We start from the raw sequence: 19,511 nt of genomic DNA, 5'->3' as shown, positions 1-19,511 counted from the left end.
AAAGCCCCGAAAGATTTGTGATCGGGGGGATTGCATTTGCTATATCTAAATTGAAATCTCCGCTAATGATAACAGATTTTTTTAAGATATAAAACTTTTTACTAACTTTTTACCTTTCTACCTAACTTTTTTAAGAAACCTGCCTAAAAGCTAGCAGGCAGACGCAAATCGTGAATCAGACTGTTTGTTGTTATAATTTGTAGGCAAATAAACGTAAATTAATACATGAGTTTCAACCTTTGCTGAATCAACCTTTTTAAGTAATTCCAAAGTCTAGAAACAACCAGTATTTAATAGATGATAAGCTATAACAATACGAAATAATAAAGTTTTCCTTATGCAAGCTTTCCGATCTTTATTTAGATAGAGAAAATGAAGATATATAGAAGATAGAAGCTGCGATTTCTTGGTTGAGGAGTGACTTCACAAGGAGACTTCACAAGGAGCAGAAGAGCTGGGATGAGCAGTAAATTCGTTTAGCAAAGGATGAGCAAAAAATATAACTAGTTCAAAAATGTTAAGGGCTCCGTTTCTTTTAAAATGTGAAATAGAAGGAGAAAAAAAAGGCATGAACAAGAATTTTACAGAGAATGAAGCCAATTTAAAGTTGAAAGCCCTTGATTTTTATTTTAACTTTAAAATTACAAGAAGCCTGGTCTATTGCAACGTCTTTTTCTGTGAAAATGAATGCTATCACACAAAAAGACGGCAACAGTGTAAAGACTTACACGGTTTTTTACTGCGAAATTTACTGCTCAGCTACTTCTTAACCTAGAAAAGAAAAATGACGTTAATCGATTAGAGATAAAAGACATGTAACGAAGTGATGAAATAAATAAATAAACAAAGAACAGATCACTACTTTAAAGGAGCAATGTGAATGGGTCCTCAAGTTAAGATCAAGATTCTGACCCGGGTGTAAGAAAGAGTACAACCTGGTCATCTATAACTGGTCATCTTTAGGCAATCTTTTCTATTGACCTATGATTATGCTAAAAAAAAACTTAAGACTGGAAAGTCCTAGACATCCCTTTCCTTATAAACTATCTTAAATAAACCTCGTCGATGCCATATGACTGGCCACCTTGCAGCAAACTGCACAAACATTACCCTCTGCTCAAAATGCAAAGCTAATGACCATAAGTTTAAATCTGAATCCCCGTATAAGAACAGTCCTTTTTGTGTTAGTTGTAAAGTTCCAGGCGATACGTGCTACAGCATTAACTGCCCTAAAAACCGTAAAACCGTTGGCCAATGACTCCTGTGATAAATTTCATGTCTTGGCATATACATGGTTCTTTCGCAATTAAATTACCAGTGCTGATTATTTGTTTATTTCTTGGTTTTTCCTTGTTTCTTTTTCCTTCTTTTTCCCCGCTTTTTCTTATTTATCCTTACCTCGTTTAGGCTATTTTTTACTTTTCTTTCCTTATATTTTTTCCTTATACCTTTGGTCTGGTGGGTTTGGTCATGGAGCGGAACTGCCATCCACCATGAGTAAATCGACGATTTCTATTGGCGACCAGGTTGGTATCAAGTATTTGGGGGAACGTTTAATTGAATTACAAAATAATCCTTTAGATATTGAAAATAAAATTAATAATTCAATTGGAAGTAGATAATTCAATCTGAAGAATATTGATTCTAATTCGGCCAATAAAAGTAAGTATGTTTCGCATTTAAATGGTTCTACCTCCTCTAAACGTGATGATATATACTCTGTACTTCATCTTAACATTCAGGGATTTTGCTCGTCTTTTGATGAGCTGAAGTGGTGGAACTCCTGATGTTATACGATAATGTGAAACTTTCCTAGATTCAAAAAAGGATATCCTTTTAGATATTCCGGGATATAGAATTGAGAGGCTGGCTAGGAAACAGATGGCGAGAGGTGGCCTTGTCCTTTATATTGCTGATCGTCTTACATATAATGTCCGAAGTGATTTGAGAAGAAATGAGGAAGGAATCTTTGAATCCCTTTGGATCTATTTTATATATCCCCCAGTGGATCTATTCCTTCGTTTTTGAAAATTCTGGAAGAAGTTTTGGACTCAGTCCAAAAACATCCCTATGAACTAATGCTTATAGATGATTTTAACCTCAGCTTTCAGGATCAAAATTTTGCTTCAACTATTGATTTTATGTCGATGGTGCTCTCTTCGGGAACTCAACCTTCAGTTTGTACACAAGCCCGAGTTACTGACACGCAGGCGTCTCTTATTGATAATATTTTTTCGTCACTAGATGTCTTAGATAATTTGGTGCTGGTTAGTGATATTTCTGATCATTTTCCCGCTATTTCCCAATATAAGAGTGTTGATCAAGCGCAACGTATAGCATCACCATCTACTCTCCCAATTTTCTGTTATGGTGATATTGAGCTAAGTCTAATTAATTCTCGTCTGGCTTATCTACCATGGGACAGTTAGGTTTCTGATTCAGATTTTAACCGCTCTTTTGATTCCTTTTATGATTTAGTGAAAGAAGGAATCCTGGAAATTTGCAATCAGGGTCCAGCGCCCCATACTTCGAAAAGAATAGCACCACTGAATCCATGGATGAGTTCAGGCTTCCATAAAAGCTGGAAAAGGAAAAACTATTTGTGGAAGATTTACAAAGCTTCATCATCTGTAGCTCATAACGAACATTTCAAGACCTATAGGAGTATATTTAAATCTTTATGTCGGAAGGCAAAGTATCAGTATTATCATAAGAAATTTTCTGAATGCTGGAAGGATGTTAGGAAGACAAGGTATTTAATTAATTTAGTTCTTAGACCTACTCCTCCTCTGCCTTCAGTTCCATCAATGCTTGTACTCGATGGTAAAACCGTTTAAGGAGATGCAGATGTTCAGCTAGAGCTTACCTCTTATTTTGCTGATATAGGGAAGGCAACTGCTTCCTCTGCAAGCTCTGCTACTTCTCGTTGCGATTAGAGAGCCTTTCTTGGACCCTCATGTTTAAAGTCGATGGTCTTGCATTCTGTTACTGAATTTGAGGTTGCTCGTATGGTGAATACTCTTAAAGGATAATCCTCTTTAGGACCAGACAAATTTCCTACAAGGATTATCCGTGCCATTGTGCCTGCTGTTGTGTTACCATTGACTAAGCTTGTCAATCTGTCTTTCGAAAAAGGAATTTCCCCTGAATCTCTCAAGCGAGCTAAGGTTATAGTGCTGTATAAAGATGGTTCTCGGAGTGATCCTTCTATTTATAGGCCAATTTCTCTCCTATCTGTTTTCAGCAAAATTTTTGAAAAGGCCATGCTATCCAGACTTTTTAGTTTTCTGGATGTAAAAGAATTTTTGCATGATTTCCAGTTTGGATTCCGAGCGAGTCACTCTACGTAGCATGCTTGCGCAGCTTTCTCGAATTTCATTCGTTTGGCAATAGATTCTGGTCATATCCCGGCAGCTTTATTTTTGGATGTTCGTTAAGCTTTTGATTCCTTGACTCATCGGATTCTTCTTTGGAAACTATCGCATAATGGTATAAGATCAAACGGTTTTTCTTGGTTTGATTCATATCTTTCTGGTAGGCTTATTTCAATTGATCCGCTTTTCCAGAGCCCTTCTGAAGTACATTATGGCGTCCCTCATAGATCTGTTCTTGGTCCCATTTTATTTCTGATTTATGTTAATGATCTGATTTTGAAGGTAAAAACACCAGGCCTCTGGCATGCTGCAAGCTGTATCATCCTGATGCTCGGTCGTGTTCCAATACTACTTCTAACGAATATTTTCTTGTTGCTTTTGCTGATGATGCCACTCTTGGGACCATTGGGAGGACGGAATGTGATATCAAATCTAATCTTGTGGCATCATTTGAGAGAGTTATTCCATGGTTTAATGCGAATTACTTGGTCTTGAATGTTGATAAGTCACATTTTCTTATTTTTTCTCGAATTGGTATAGCTTTCCCTCAGCTTACACACCTTCAGGTGTCACAAGGCTCCTTGTCTAGACCAGAGAATTAGTTGGTCCGGTTTCTTGGTATCCTGCTTGATGAGAATCTTTCATTCAGAAACCATGTAGCCATGATTAGGGTTAAGGTCTCACGGAGTTTGGGTATCATTCGAAAACTTAGACACACATTTCCTGGATCTATTCTGAAACTTCTTTTCTTCTGTCTTGTCTAGTCATATGTTTCTTATGATATGGACGTCTACTTTTCCGTCTACACTGCGGTCACTTTCTGTTATGTGTAATAAAGCAAGGCATCTGGTTATGGACACCAACCGTTCTTCACCCACACCACTCTTAAGTCTACGGTCTATTTACATTATTTCTTGTACTTCTTTTGTCTTTCATCAGCTTCAAGGCAATCTTCCAAAATCTCTCCGGAAAACTCACATGTTTATTTCTGATTCAGCTCCATATAGCGTTCGTTCATCAAATAATATCTACATTCCGTTTACCCCTACTATTAGATCAGATTTCAATTCCCTCATTGCTTGTCAACAGGTCTGGAATTCACTACCTATTTCAGTACAGAGATACCACTCATTGGGACTTCTAAAAGGATTCTTAAGGGTCATTTAATAAAAATCAAGTAGAATAGCTTTTTTTTCCTCTGAGGAGTTGATGTCCCCTGAGTTCTGTTCATGGTGTATGGTTCTCTTCTCTGCTCTTTGACTCCCAGGCCTCAGGTATGTTCTCTATGTTCAGGTATGTTCTATTATTCTCCTTTTTTTTGTAGTTGTTGCTTTTATTGTAGTTTTTAGTTGTAATTTTTTTGTACCCCCCTTGTATCCCTGGCCTTGGAGCCTTTTGAGGGAGAATAAGTGTATTATAATTCCATTTTAAATTGTATTTTATATTGTATAAGTATTAAATAATAATAAACTTCTTCTTCTTCTAATAATAAACACTTCCTTTTATTGTTATTAAATAAATAAAAAACAAGTTTTTTTAAATGAAAGTAAGGAGCGACATTAAAACTTAAAACGAACAGAAATTACTCCGTATATGAAAGGGGCTTTTCTTCCTCAACGCCTCCCTCTTTACGCTAAAGTTTGACTCTTTCTCTTAGCTTTACTTTTTAAAAAAGGAAAACAATTTAGTGTAAAGAGCGGGGCGTTGAGGAAGAAAAGCCCCTTTCATATACGGAGTAATTTTTGTTCGTTTTAAGTTTTAATGTCGCTCCTTACTTTCATTTAAAAAAACTTGTTTTTTTTTTATTTATTTTCTGGACGTTTTTTAATTCATGCATGTTTTGATCTTGGCTCTCCGCGCATAAATAATTAAAACAAAATTTGCATATTAATTTTCTTTTTGGCTAAATGACTTTCTCATAGTTTTAATCGGAAGATTTTGAGAAAAAAGGAGTTCGCTCTTTACACTAAAGCTTAAATTCTGTCACAATTCCTTAAGAATGACCCTTGAATCACAAAGGCTGTAAAATAACTAGTTGAAATTACTAAAAATACTTTCGCGTAAAGACCGAGGTATTACGAGGAGGTAAACCCCTCATATGCGCAATAATTTCTCCTCGTTTTAAGTTTTAATGCTGCTCCTCACTTTCAGTTGAAAAAACTTCTCATATTTATTTTTTCCTTGCTTTTTTAAATAATGCGAAAAAAAATCCTGGTCCCCCTTCATTGAAAGTTTCTTCCCTATGAGAAATTTTTCCATGGAAAGATCCTCCTGCGTATTCAACCCCCCCCCCACCTCAACTCTCCCTCCCAAACCAAAAAATTTCCCCTGAAAACGTCCGTACACTTCCCAGTAACCATTACTATATGTAAACACAGGTCAAAGTTTGTAACTTGCAACCCCTCCCAGGGAGACTCTGGGGTAGTAAGTCGTCCCCAAAGACACAGTTATTAGGTTTTTTACTATGGTGAATAAAATGGCTATCTCAGAAATTTGATCCGGTGACTTTTGGGGAAAAAATTAGCGTGAGAGGGGGCCTAGGTGCCCTCCAAATTTTTGGTCACTTAAAAAGAGCACTAGAACTTTTAATTTCCGTTAGAATGAACCCTCCCGTGACATTATAGGACGACTCGGTTGATACAATCACCCCTGGGAAAAAAAAAAAAACAAATAAACACATATCCGTGATTTGTCTTCTGGCAATAAATGCGAAATTCTACATTTTTGTAGATAGGGACTTGAAACTTCTGCAATAAGGTTCTCTGATACGCTGAATCTGATGGTGTTATTTGATCGTTTTTTCTGATCGTTTAGATTGTGAGACTTTTAGGGGGTGTTTTCTCCTATTTTCTAAAATGAGGCAAATTTTCTCAGGCTCGTAACTTTTGATAGGTAAGACTTATCTTGATGAAAGTTATATATTTGATATCAGCATTGAAATGCGATTTTTTTTATGCAGTTATTGGTATCAAAATTCCATTTTTTAGAGTTCTGGTTACTATTGAGCCGGGTCGCTTCTTACGTTAATATGATTATGTATGTAAATACTAAAAAATAGCCCGTGTTTAAATGTTTAAGACAGTTTTTATTAAATCCGTCTTTAAAATTAACCATTATTTATAGATCCCTGAGCATGAATTTTATTTAGAGGGGTTCAAAAGCAATCACGTTGATTGGAAGGGGGTGTTCCGTTTAGAGTTCTCCCCCCCTATATATTGGAGAATACCTTTTTTAGTGTATTTTCATTGAGAAAAATAGAAAAACGACGAATTTTCCCCACAGAGATATTGAAAAATACATTCCCCTTCCTCCTCTAAGTTTCGCAAATTGATGCCACCGGTAATAACGTAAAAACAGAACGCAGAAAATGGGTAAGTATCGGGGTAACACAGGAGAATATGGGATAATAAGACGCTCAAGATTCCTGGGGGAAGGAACCAGAGTCGAGCCCCTTCGAAGTCCATAACTGATTATAAAAATAATATTGCTAACAGATTAAGGATGTGTAATTACATCACACAGAATAAATAACAGAACAAGACGACGAAAAAAATGAGGGAATTACGTAAGAGTGCGAACTAAATCTAAACATAATGTATCTTGACTTAAACCCATTTGATACCAAGCTGGAGTCCCCACTTGTGGTGTAAATTGGAAGGGAATATCCCCCCCTAATTTAGGAAATTTCTTCGAAGAATGGCTTTTTGTGTTTTCACTTAAAAAATTGAAAAAGCAACAAATTACCCCAGCCCCCTGCTTGACAATTCTTTTGTTCTCTCCCCTCCCTATATCTGCGCAAATTGAGGCCAGTGATACTAAACATGCAGATGAAGGAAGCGAAATTTTGTATTAAAATGTATTAACACTTGTATTAACATGTTGTATTAACCTAATTTTCTAAAATATTTTGTTTCACATAAATTGCCTTAAAACTAATCAAAATCATATTTTCCAGAAGAAAAGCAAGATTTTAATTTCAATTTACCAGCATTGAGATGACAGGTCAAAGCTAATTGGCGCTAAAATATGAATATTTTTCAACAGGAAATATGAGTGACAAAGCCTACACAGTAAATGCGGACATGCAAAAACCAAAACACATTCTTACCCGTTTCCTTCTCTCATCATCGTAGTTCACATAAGAAGAAAAAAACATGGTAAATACTACAAATATTTCTTGTTCTTTTCAGTTTGTTTAATTTTGGGACATAAATAATAAATATGGTTGGTGAAGCTTGAAAACACTGATGAGGTTAAAATTGAAGAAAATATACTGGTGAAGTAAACAGTTGAATTAAAAATAAAGGTGAAGTAGGTGAAGTTAAAGCTACAGTAAAAATACAGATGAAGCAGGTGAACTTGAAGTTGAAATACAAATAATGGTGAAGTAAATGAAGTTAAACTCGAAGCAACAATACTCATGAAGCAGGCGAATCTAAAGCTGAAGTAAAAATAATGATGGAGCAGGTGAAGTTAAAGTTGAAAAAATACATGTGAAGTTAAAGCTGAAGTAAAAATATTGGTCAATTAGGAGTAGATAAAGTTGAAGTAAAAATATTGACAAAAAAAAAAAGCGAATTTAAACTTGAAGCTGACGTAAAATTCTAGTTAAGTAAGCGAAGCTAAAGTTAATGCTGAACTAAAAATACTGGTGAAGTAGGTGAAGCCAAAGTTGAAGCTGAGGTAAAATACTGAAGAATCAGGAGAAATAAAAGCTAAAGTAAAATACTGATGAAGTAGGTGAAAGTTGAAACTGAAGTAAAAATAGCAGATGAGGTTAAAAACGCCCAATCTCATGTTATCAATTACTCAAATTAGAACCTAAACGGACGGCATAATATTCGACCAATCTTCAAATCGGCTATATTCTCAAAATATAATTTTTAAAAGAAGAATAGGCAACTGCTGAAAATTCCAGATTTGAAGTGAAGCCTTTAAGATATGAAACTCTTCCATTTTCATCTCTGCTTTACTCTTTTTTTCTTCTCGTGACTGGGGTTTAATTTCATTTCATTCTCAATTTCCAGATCCCTAGTGTCCGTCTTACAATAAATTATGGGAATAAACAGATAAACCTTATTAATGTACATAAGAATTATAAAAAATAGCAGATGTAATTTTAGTCAGTTATTTGACTGCAATACTTATTTAGTAAATATACATTTTAATGCTACGGACAAGGCCGTATCCAGAGGGGTACCAGATTTGACCCCTCCCCCCAAACAAAATTCCTTGACTCGTAAAACAGGAACAAAATGCATATAAACAAATTCTGGATGTATTTTTAAGTTTTTTGCAACCTTCCGCCCCCGAACAAAAACTTTTTATTCCCGTTTTAAAATCGAAATTTGTCAATTTGCTATTTACTGAACAACACATAACAGAGCTGATACAACAAAAACAAAAATAAATCGATTTGTTCCACTTTGTATAATATTGGTTTTAACACAATATTAAAACGGTAACAATTATAAAAACAACCTTGTATCGTATTGGATAACTAGTTAAAACACCCGAGGTATTGCAATTTTGTTTTCGTCAATATTCAACTTTCTCGCTATTTCAAAATTCAACTATTTAAAAAAAAAATCAATTTTAAAACAATTCGTTAGGTGGATAAAGCTGAATCTTAGCTATCGAATAATAGAAAAACTATCATCTTACGTTGAACTATTAAAATCGTAGGATTTCAGATAAGCTCTGATACTTCCAAGACTATTGGTTCTGAGTTACTTCTCCGCTTTTCGTCGTACAATAGGATGGCTCCTTTTTTCTGTTTAGCCTACTTCCAAAGGGTAGTCTTTTTTTTGTCTTTTTTTTTTTAATTGAAAATGGAATAGTTGTGGAAAAAGTCAAGTCATGGCCAATTAAGTGGGCATCAAGTCAGGTCTTTTTTTTAAGTACTGAAGATGGGTTAGCGGAGGTCTTTGCTCAAATATCTGTTTTTTTTCATTACGTACTGGCTTTATCTCCAATTAGCCATGGCTTGATGGCAACTTGATTTTAATTCAAAAATCAAAGGCTAAGACAGAGTCTGTTGATTTTTGAATGAAAATCAAGTTGCCATGGCTAATAGGAGAAAAAGACAAGAAAGACAGTCTGAATGAGTGGCATAAGCCTTTTTACAGGATCGTATAAAAATGATGTCATTTTCACTTGTTGATAGATAATCTTATCATCCATCCATCCTAGGGCAAAACTAAGGTTTATAGAAAATTATCCTGGCTGAATTATCAATGGCTGAGAATTATACCCGTTTGTTTTGTCTTTTTGTGTTAACCTTAGAAATGCAGAAAAATAACAAATCAAAACGTACACAAGGAGCATGTGCCTAAATATTTTTCATTTTATTTCATTTGGGCGCTTGACACAATAAACAGTCCAGAGCGAAAAGCCTTGGGCCCCCAAATAGTGCCTCTTCTATTTAAAAATACAATCAATTTTATTGGTTCAACTTATTATTCAAATAAACTAGAAAGTTTACACTTCTGTATTCGTTACACTTAAAGGCGGTCGATTATTATCATAATTACTATTTGCCCGCGTGATATTTGAGGATTTTCTAATGATAAAAACATATCAAAATGACACTTTCCATGCCAGAACTTTAAAGATTATTTTCTAGCATGGTTCGATTCAGACTATTAAAATCCGAAAGCTGTTAACGATAAATAGTGTGAACAGCAAAGATCCGGAGGTTTCAGCATGGAACCGACACACTTGAGATAAATCTATATGTTCTAATTTGCAATTATTTTATTTTTATCATATATAATTCAGCAATGTGTGCAATAACAATATAATTATATGATTATGAGTAGTAAAAGAAAAAAAAGAAAGGTAAATTACTTTTGGTTCAAATAGGCTGAAAAGTACGATACGATTTTGTTAAAATGTATGTTTGTTTAACGCCTTCAAACCAAATAACAATAGTAACAATAAAAACAGCGTTCAGCTAAGAACAAGGGTTTCCAGATTTTTTTTTTCTGAAGAATCTCCCAATCATAAATTGTTGGACAGGGAATCTCCCTCTGCAACACAGCCAGCTATTCATTTAAATTTTAAATTAGGCACAATCCAACAATTTAACGGATTTCTTTAAAAACTACTTTTTCGAAAATTGCCCTTTACAAATTTGTAGGTGAAACTTCGATGCAAAAAAGTCGTCATTTAATAATAAAATAGATGGCTGTCATGATCGTCAAGCTTCACGTATCCAAAGTTTGCGAAAATAGGAGTTCGTTCATTTAGAATGCTAGGGGACAGAAACTTTTCACTGACCTCTTCTCAAATAAGAAAAAATCATAAAATGCAAATATCTAAAGTTTTATTATATACATATCCCAAAACAAAGGGACATATTTTATACCATATCTTTTTAACAAGTTGGAATATTAGAGAAGCTTAAAGTCTTATCATCACTCTTCAGTAAAATCAAGAAAATCTTATATAAACTTCGGTGAAAACGACCTAATCATAAGACGATATCTTCAATTAGTTGAGCCCCCCCCCCCCCCCCGAATAAAATGCAGAATCCTGGCAGAAGGATCGGCTAATACTGCGATTAAATGTAGTATTAGTATACACTGAAACTACAGACTTACATTTTTATCGACTATGGGCGCGTTGTCATTTTTACTGAAAAGGTTCAAAGTACATCCAATGCTGGGAATCCTTCATCAACAGCTTTAACAGTAACATAAAGCAGCTTTTCTCGTTTCGGTTCATCTCTACCGAACACCTGGAAACAGAAAATTAAAATCTCTAATATTTAATAATGGAAAATGGCATGGTTTAGCTTATTGTTACCGTTTATCACAGACCAAATATGAAATAAAAACCAAAAATGGAAGAAGTTTTTTTGCCATATATTGCAATTCTGATTGGTTTTTTGTAAAGGAAATAAAAGCCTATTGTCTGCCTATATTATGTTGTAAGTTCTTTACAGAACTAATTCAAGTTTCGAGTTCAGTAATTTCCCGCCTTTTTTCATTCATAGGAGAGACACAGGTTCAACCTTCATCGGGGATGAAAAGAAGTCTTATTGTAGGGAATAAAACACCTCAAACTGTATTCTAATCAAAGTGTTCCCTCCTTCAGCCTTTCCACGAAAGGGTAACCCGAGCCTCCATCCCAACATCTCATCATATTTTCCTCTTATAATTTGTTTATTAATTGCTTTTGTTGACGGACTTGGTCACCTTCCAATATCTTCCCATAATAAATGTTGGTACATGATCCTATCTTTCATTCCCCTATTTAAAAGCATGGTCAGAACCCACCTAAACCACTTTAAACTCAAGATCCCTCCATTTTCAATCTTAAAAAAATAAGAAGAAAAGAAAAAAGACATTGAATTTTAAAATCCCTATCGGCAGTGCTGATCTCTATTTCATGGCTTTTCACAGTAAGGAAGTGCAATGAAAGGGAGGGGTCGGCAGCCATCCTGTTCTTTCGCAAACCCTTCCCGGCTACCTTCCCAATATATCTTCAGGTACCCATTTAGAGCTGGATCCCATCTTCAATCTATCAAATCAAACCAAAAAAAAAAAAAAAAAAAAACAATAAAAAAAAAAAACAACAACAGGAATCTCAGCAAATATATCTGAAAATATACATCAACCTAACGGTACAAAGAGAAAGTAATTGAAGCTAAAAAAAAAAAAAAAAAAAAAAAAAAAAAAAAAAAAAAAAAAAAAAAAAAAAAAAAAAAAAAAAAACAGCTGATCAATCATTACTAGCACAGAATAAGCAAAACCATAAGAACTATAAGTGAAGGCTCGTGTATCTGTCATATATCACAAAAATATAGGAACACAGTTTTCGTTAAGATAAGAACTTTTGATTCTCGGTTCCAAACGAGATAGCAAATTATTTCTGTGCTTTTCAATAGAATACCGAAAAAAAAATTAAGAGAATCAAGTCCCCCTTCGCAAAATTTCTACCAACACATGACACTTGGAGCACAAAATGTCTTTCACAGAAACACATTGGGAGAGGGACCAGGGGAACTTTTGGGACCTTGCCCCTTCTCTCCAAAATGGTATAATTTTTACAATTTTTCACAATTCCCCATAGTTTAGAATTTGCCAGTAGCCTATGTTGTTTATAAGTCAGCCCGCCATTCCTCCATCGGTGTGTGGACTCTAGAAATTCATCTCCACGTGCATATGCGCAGAAATATCCGACTCGATGGTAAGGGAGGTGGAGGTCAGAAAATTTTTTTCTTAAGCAAGAAACAATATATATTTTCAGGTCAACATATTTTTTTATTTTCTGGGATTCTTAGACCAAGCTTAGCCCCCCCCCCTCCCACTGTTTTGTGTAGGAAATTGCATTGCGGTGCAATTTTATCTATTTATAATAATCTATTATAATGATAATAGTCTATTCAAATCATAGCTTTGTACGTAAGCGGATATTGGTTAAGAATAAGGTATAGTCCATTATAAAACAAACCCAAAATTTCAAGGACCAAATTAAGTCAAAAAATTCTCCCCTTTTTTTTGCAACATTTTAGAATTCATTTTGAGGGTTAAGTTGATTTCCAACTCTCTCCCTGAAACAAAAAAAATCATAATATTCGAAATAAACGACACCTTTCTGACATTAAAAATATTTTCTATCCTTCCCCCACTAAAATACCCTGCAGTTTCCCATTATTCTTTAATTGTTGGAATGAACAAGGGCAGTTTAAATCAAAATATAACATTAGGCTAGTCAATTAAATTCTCCATGCATCAATCACTACAAAAAAATCACTTTGGGTAATGGAATGATGGAAGCAATAAGAATCCATCACGGATAATTTCAGGAAATAGGCTATTGGGAGACTTCATAGCATCCGTAATTCAATCAGAGGTACATAATACCTTTTTTATTGTTTTAAAAAGTAGAGCTGTGAGAAAGAGTCAAACTTTAGCGTAAAGAGCGGGGCATTGAGGAGGGGACAGCCCCTTTCATATACATAATTATTTCTGTTCGTTTAAGTTAATACTCAATTAATAAAAACTTATTTTTATAATATATATATTGACGTCAATCATTTTCAAAATTTTCAAGCTCCTATCTACAAAAATGTGGAATTTCGTATTTTTTGTCAGAAGACAAATCACGGGTGCGTGTTTATTTGTTTATTTGTTTGTTTTGTTTTTTTTTCCCAGAGGTCATCGTATCGACCAAGTGGTCCTAGAATGTTGCAAGAGGGCTCATTCTAACGGAAATGAAAAGTTCTAGTGCCCTTTGTAAGTGACCAAAAAACTTGGAGGACACCTAGGCCCCCTCCCACGCTCATTTTTCCTCCAAAGTCAACAGATCAAAATTTTTAGGTAGTCATTTTGTTCCGCATAGTCAAAAACCATAATAACTATGTCTTTAGAAATGACTTACTCCCCCACAGTCCCTGGGGGAGGGGTTGCAAGTTACAAACTTCGACCAGTGTTTACATATAATAATGGTTATTGGAAAGTATAAAGTCGTTTTCAGGAGTTTTTTTTTTGGTTTTGGGGGTGGGGTTGAGGGGAGGGGGCTATGTGGAAGGATCTTTCCTTGGACATATATGTCATGGGGGAACAGAAATTCAATGAAAAGGGCGCAGGATTTTCTAAAATTACTATAAAAAAATGAAAAAACAAACATGGAAAAGTTTTTTTCAATTGAAGGTAAAGAGTAGCATTGAAACTTAAAACGAACAGAGATTATTACGCATATGAGGGGTTCTAAAAATACTTTAGCATAAAGAGCGAGGTATTTAGGAGGAGATGAATACCTCGCTCTTTATGCTATAGTATTTTTAGTAATTTCAACTATTTAGTCTACGGCCTTTCTGATTCAAGGGTCATTCTTAAAGAATTGGGACAAAACTTAGGATTTAGTGTAAAGAACGAGGAATTAACGAGGGTACAAACCCCCTCATATACATAATAAAAATTAAAGAATATAAAAGTTTGTTATATAAGTTAATTCTTAAGTTATATATATTTTTTACTAATAAAAAAATTCGTTAAAAATTAAATTTTATAGTTGCCTTTTTATGTAACCGAAAAATTGCATGGCAACTAGGCCTCCTTCCTCATCCCTTATTTCTCAAAATCGTCTGATCAAAACTAAGAGAAAGCCATTTAGCCAAAAAAGGAATTAATATGCAAATTTCATTTAATAATTTATGCGTAGAGAGCCAAAATCAAACATGCATTAATTCAAAAACTTTCAGAAATTACATAAAAAAACTAGTTTTTTTAACTGAAAGTAAGGAGCGACATTAAAACTTAAAACGAACAAAAATTACTCCGTATATGAAATGGGTTGTCCCCTCCGCAGTCCCTCGCTCTTTACGCTAAGGTTTGACTCTTTGCCACAATTCTGCTTTTTAAAACAATTAAAAGCTTTCTCTCTCTCTCTCTCTCTCTCTCTCTCTCTCTCTCTCTCTCTCTCTCTCTCTCTCTCTCTCTCTCTCTCTCTCTCTCTCTCTCTCTCTCTCTCTCTCTCTCTCTCTCCCTCTCTCTCTCTTGCGCAGTACTTGGCACTTAAAATAGAAATTCTTTACTGATATGTGGAATTTCGAGTATATATATATATATATATATATATATGTATATATATATATATATATATATATATATATATATATATATATATATATATATATATATAAATATACTCGGAATTTCGAGTATATATATATATATATACAAATATATACATATATATATATATATATATATATATATATATATATATATATATATATATATATATATATATATATATATATATATATATATTTGTGTTAAATGCTCCATTTGATTCCATGATGGAATCAAATGGGGAAGAAGAATGCTCCTGGACTTTGATTATTCTGATGATTTAAGCATATTAGATGAAAGTGTGAGCAAAATAAATGACTTTTTGGAGATTTTGCGAGTTCAGGTTGGTAAAATAGGCTTGAAAATTAATGTTAAGAAGACTAAGTCACAAAGGTTAGGAATAAGTGAAGATGAACAGGTGACACGAGGTAACGAAAAGATTGATCAGGTTGGGAGCTTCAGTTACCTTGGTAGTATTATTGGTAAAGATGGTGGGAGCAGTGAAGATGTTAAAAGTAGAATAGCTAAGGCTCAGGGTGTTTTTTCACAGTTAAAAAAAGTTTTGAAGAATAGAAAGTTAAGTCTGCAAACCAAGATTAGAATATTGGAAGCCACAGTGATGACAGTGGTCAAATATGGCTCTGAAGCATGGGTGCTCCGAAAAGCAGGTGAAAATTTACTAGATGTTTACAGAGAAATTGCCTACGGATTCTTCTTGGTACCCGGCTGACAGACCATATTTCAAACGGTAGGTTGTAGGAAAAATGTGGTTCAATCCCGCTTTCTAGAGCTATAATGAAAGAACGGTTGAGATGGCTTGGCCACGTTCTGAGGATGAAGGATGACAGATTGCCAAAGATTGCCCTTTATGGCCAGCTATCTGGGGCTACACGGAAGGCAGGTCGTCCTCGTCTGGGTTGGGAGGATGTCATAAATAAAGATTTAAAGGAAATGGGAACTTCCTGGAAGGGTGTAAAGAGGGGGGCTTTAAATGGATTAGGTTGGAGGAGGAGCGTGCGTAGCTTGGTGCTGCAGTGAGTAATTATTTGTATTAGTAGTATATAACAGCTCTGAACAGACTGGGCATAGGTTTGCATTAATTCTGTCCCTTAAAAGAAGTTGAAACTAAAAAAAAAAATATGGAATTACCTTTTTTGGGAAGTTTTCAAAAGGATATGGAGATACATTTGAGAAAGAGATCAGTTTGTGGACAACTCAAAGGCCTTAGTCTGTCATAGTCTCCTTGACCTGAAGAAAAGAGGATTTAATTTGATTTCCATACAGATAAATGAATGCTTTCACAATATGAGAGTACTCACATAATTGGCGTGATCCTGATGGGCGAAAAAATAAGAATCGAAGAAATAAATTAAAAACCAGACCTTAAAACAAACAGCCTTGAAAAAAAAAAAAAAAAAAAAAACCAGAGCCTTTCATAGCAAAGGTGAAAGGCTAACTAAGTAAAAAATACGATCCTGGATGGCATAACAAAATTTCATTTTATGTTAAACATTCTTAAAGGCCAATCGCTTACCAGGTATGGTGTTATAGATTCTATTAGGTTGCAAAACATGATTTTGTGGATGGATATAAAAACGATCAAAAAACACAGTAGTCTAATTAACCATCAAGGGTTTTTGTAGAAAAAATACTTTGACACAAAATATCTATTCTAGGATGCACCAGTGCCCTACCTCTACTTGGCTCGATTTTGTTCTTTTTTTAAGTTCGACTTTTTTTAATTACATTAATGATTGTATTTTGGTGAATTTTGTGTCTCGTGTGGTTTTTAAAAGGTTTTTATAGCTAGCAAAGGAAATAAGCATAAATATGCCAATTAGGAATGATGGCAAAAAGGGTTATTTAATTTTCGGTCCAATGTAAAGCAAAATTGCATAAAAGGCAGAAAAAAGAATATGACTAAATATTTATTTTGCCTCTATTTTGTTTCTTATATTCACTTGATTTTGTTTCTTAAGATCTTTTTTTACTTCAATAATCGTATTTAGGAAATTACATTTTCAGCCCTTAGACAGACTAAGAGGGATCCAATTAGGGTGTGGTAACCAAAATTCTAAAAACATGTTTCTAAAAAAATAGTTTAGGGAAAAAAATTGCCCATTCGGTAAATTTGCAGTTTCTTTGATAATTCAGTAAGGCTGAAAATGAATACATCATTTGATACCCTTTTTAGCAAACAGTTCATGATAATATCAAGAGAATCGACCTATTGTGAGGATTTCATATATATAAGAATCATTAGGCTTAGTGTTACCTGTTAAATACTGCAAGCCTGAGAAAATGAGCCTGGTTTTTGAAAATTCGGGAGAGTACCCACTAAAGTCCAAGAGCCTTAATTAAAATTAAATAAAAAACAAGTTTTCTAACTGAAAGTAAGGAGTGAAATTAAAACTTAAAAAAACAGAAATTACTCCGTATATGAAAGGGGCTGTTCCCTCCTCGATGCCTCACTCTTTACGCTAAAGTTTGACTCTTTCTCTCAACTCTAATTTTTAAAACAGTAAAAAACCTTAGCGCAAAGAGCGGGGCGTTGGTCACCGTCCAATTTTTTGATTATTTAAAAGCCTAATATTTTTTGGTAATTTAAGTTATTTAATTTGCTATTATTTTTTGTTTATTTCAAAGGCCAATAAAAAAGGTCATTTAAAACTTTTAATTTTTTACGAACGTTTTTATTAGTAAAAATATACGTAAGTTACGAATTAACTTAATTAACGAACTTCTATACTCGTATCATTTTATCACATATATGAGGGGGCTCCCCCCTCGTCAATATCTCGCTCTTTACACTAAGGCTTAAATTTTGTCCCAATTCCTTAAGAATGACCCCTGAATCACAGTAATAATTTCTGTTTGTTTTAAGTTTTAATGCTGTTCCTTACTTTCAGTTGAAAAAACTTTTTCATAATTTTTTTTTTCATTGTTCTTAAAAAAAATGCTAAGAAATCCTGCGCCCCCTTCACGGAATTTTTTTCCCCATGACAAATTCCTCCATGGAAATTTCCTCCCACATCCCTCCCACAGTAAAAAAAAATCCCCCTGAAAGCGTCTGTACACTTCCCAATAGCCATTATTATGCGTAAACACTGGTCAAGCTTTGCAACTTGCAGCCCCTCCCATGAGGACTGTTGGGGAGTAAGTCGTCCCCAAAGACATACTTATTAGGTTTTTCGACTATTCTGAATAGAATGGCTATTCCAAAATTTTGATCCGGTGACTTTGGGAAAAAAGTAGCGTGGGAGGTGCCCTATATGCCCTCCAATTTTTTTGTCACTTAAAAAGGGCGCTAGAACTTTCAATTTCCATTAGAATGAGCCCTATCACGAAATTGTAGGACCACGGGGTCGATATGATCACCCCTTGGAAAAAAAAAAACAACAAATAAACACGCTTCCGTGATCTGTCATGAGGTAAAAAATGCAAAATTCCACATTTTTGAAGAAAAGAGCTTGAAACTTCTACTGCAAAGTTTTCTGATACGCTAAATCTGATGGTGAGATTTTCGTTACAATTCTATGACTTTTAAGGGGTGTTTCCCCCTATTTTCTAAAATAAGTCCAATTTTCTCAGGCTCCTTACTTTTGATGGGTAAGTCTAAAATGAATGAAACTTATGTATTTAAAACCAACATTAAAATGCAATCCTTTTGATATAACTATTGTTATAAGAAATCTGTTTTTTAGAGTTTTGGTTACTATTGAGAGGGGTTGCTCCTTACTACAGTTCGTTACCACGAACTGTTTGACTACACCATCACATTCAGTGTATCACAAAAAACCAACAGGTCTAGCTTTTTTAGGAATCGGCAGATTGCTTACAATTGACCTCCTATGGACGTAAACCGTTGCCAAGTTGAATCCAGAAATCGTGATACAGCCTTAAGAACTTAATGATTTTTAAGTTGCCGACATAAACATATATATATATATATATATATATATATATATATATATATATATATATATATATATATATATATATATATATATATATAGGCCCCAGGTGCTGATAGTATGATTAATGAGTTCCTTAAATATGGTGGCTCTGAGGTTAGGAATAAGCTACTGAAGATTATGAACATGATTTTTGAAAAAGGGGAAGTACCCAATGATTTTAGGAAAACCTTAATTAAACCACTGTATAAGAAAGGTGACAAGAGTGAATGTCGGAATTATCGAGGCATTAGTCTGGTCTCTGTAGGTAGCAAATTACTGAGTAATATGATACTTTTTAGACTGAGACATGCTGTAGACAAAGTTTTAAGGGAAGAACAATGCGGTTTTAGAAAAGGTAGAGGATGTGTCGACCATGTTTTCACTCTTAGGTTAATAATTGAGAAGTCCCTTCGTTGTCAAACACCTTTGGTCCTTAGTTTTATCGATTATGAGCAAGCTTTCGATTCTGTTGATAGAACAGCGTTAACAAAGGTCTTATCGTTATATGGTATACCAGAAAAATACATTAAAGTGATTTGCGCTATGTACGAGAATAATATGCTGCGGTTAAGGTAGGAAATGAGGTTAGCAACTGG

General features: G+C 34.4%; 1 long non-coding RNA gene across 1 annotated transcript; it reads right to left on the bottom strand.

The window, feature by feature from the left end:
• Positions 1-288: 288 nt before the first annotated feature.
• LOC136027092 (uncharacterized) lies at positions 289-16,207 on the bottom strand. Its single transcript, XR_010617494.1, has 3 exons — positions 16,109-16,207; positions 10,979-11,115; positions 289-771 (listed from the first exon to the last, which is right to left on the bottom strand). It is a non-coding gene; the product is annotated as an uncharacterized LOC136027092 (long non-coding RNA).
• Positions 16,208-19,511: the final 3,304 nt, after the last annotated feature.

This window comes from Artemia franciscana, chromosome 1 (assembly GCF_032884065.1).
Source record: "Artemia franciscana chromosome 1, ASM3288406v1, whole genome shotgun sequence".
NCBI lineage: Eukaryota > Metazoa > Arthropoda > Branchiopoda > Anostraca > Artemiidae > Artemia > Artemia franciscana.
Note: the sequence above shows the minus strand (reverse complement) of the source record. Positions and strands in the feature narration are given on the sequence as shown.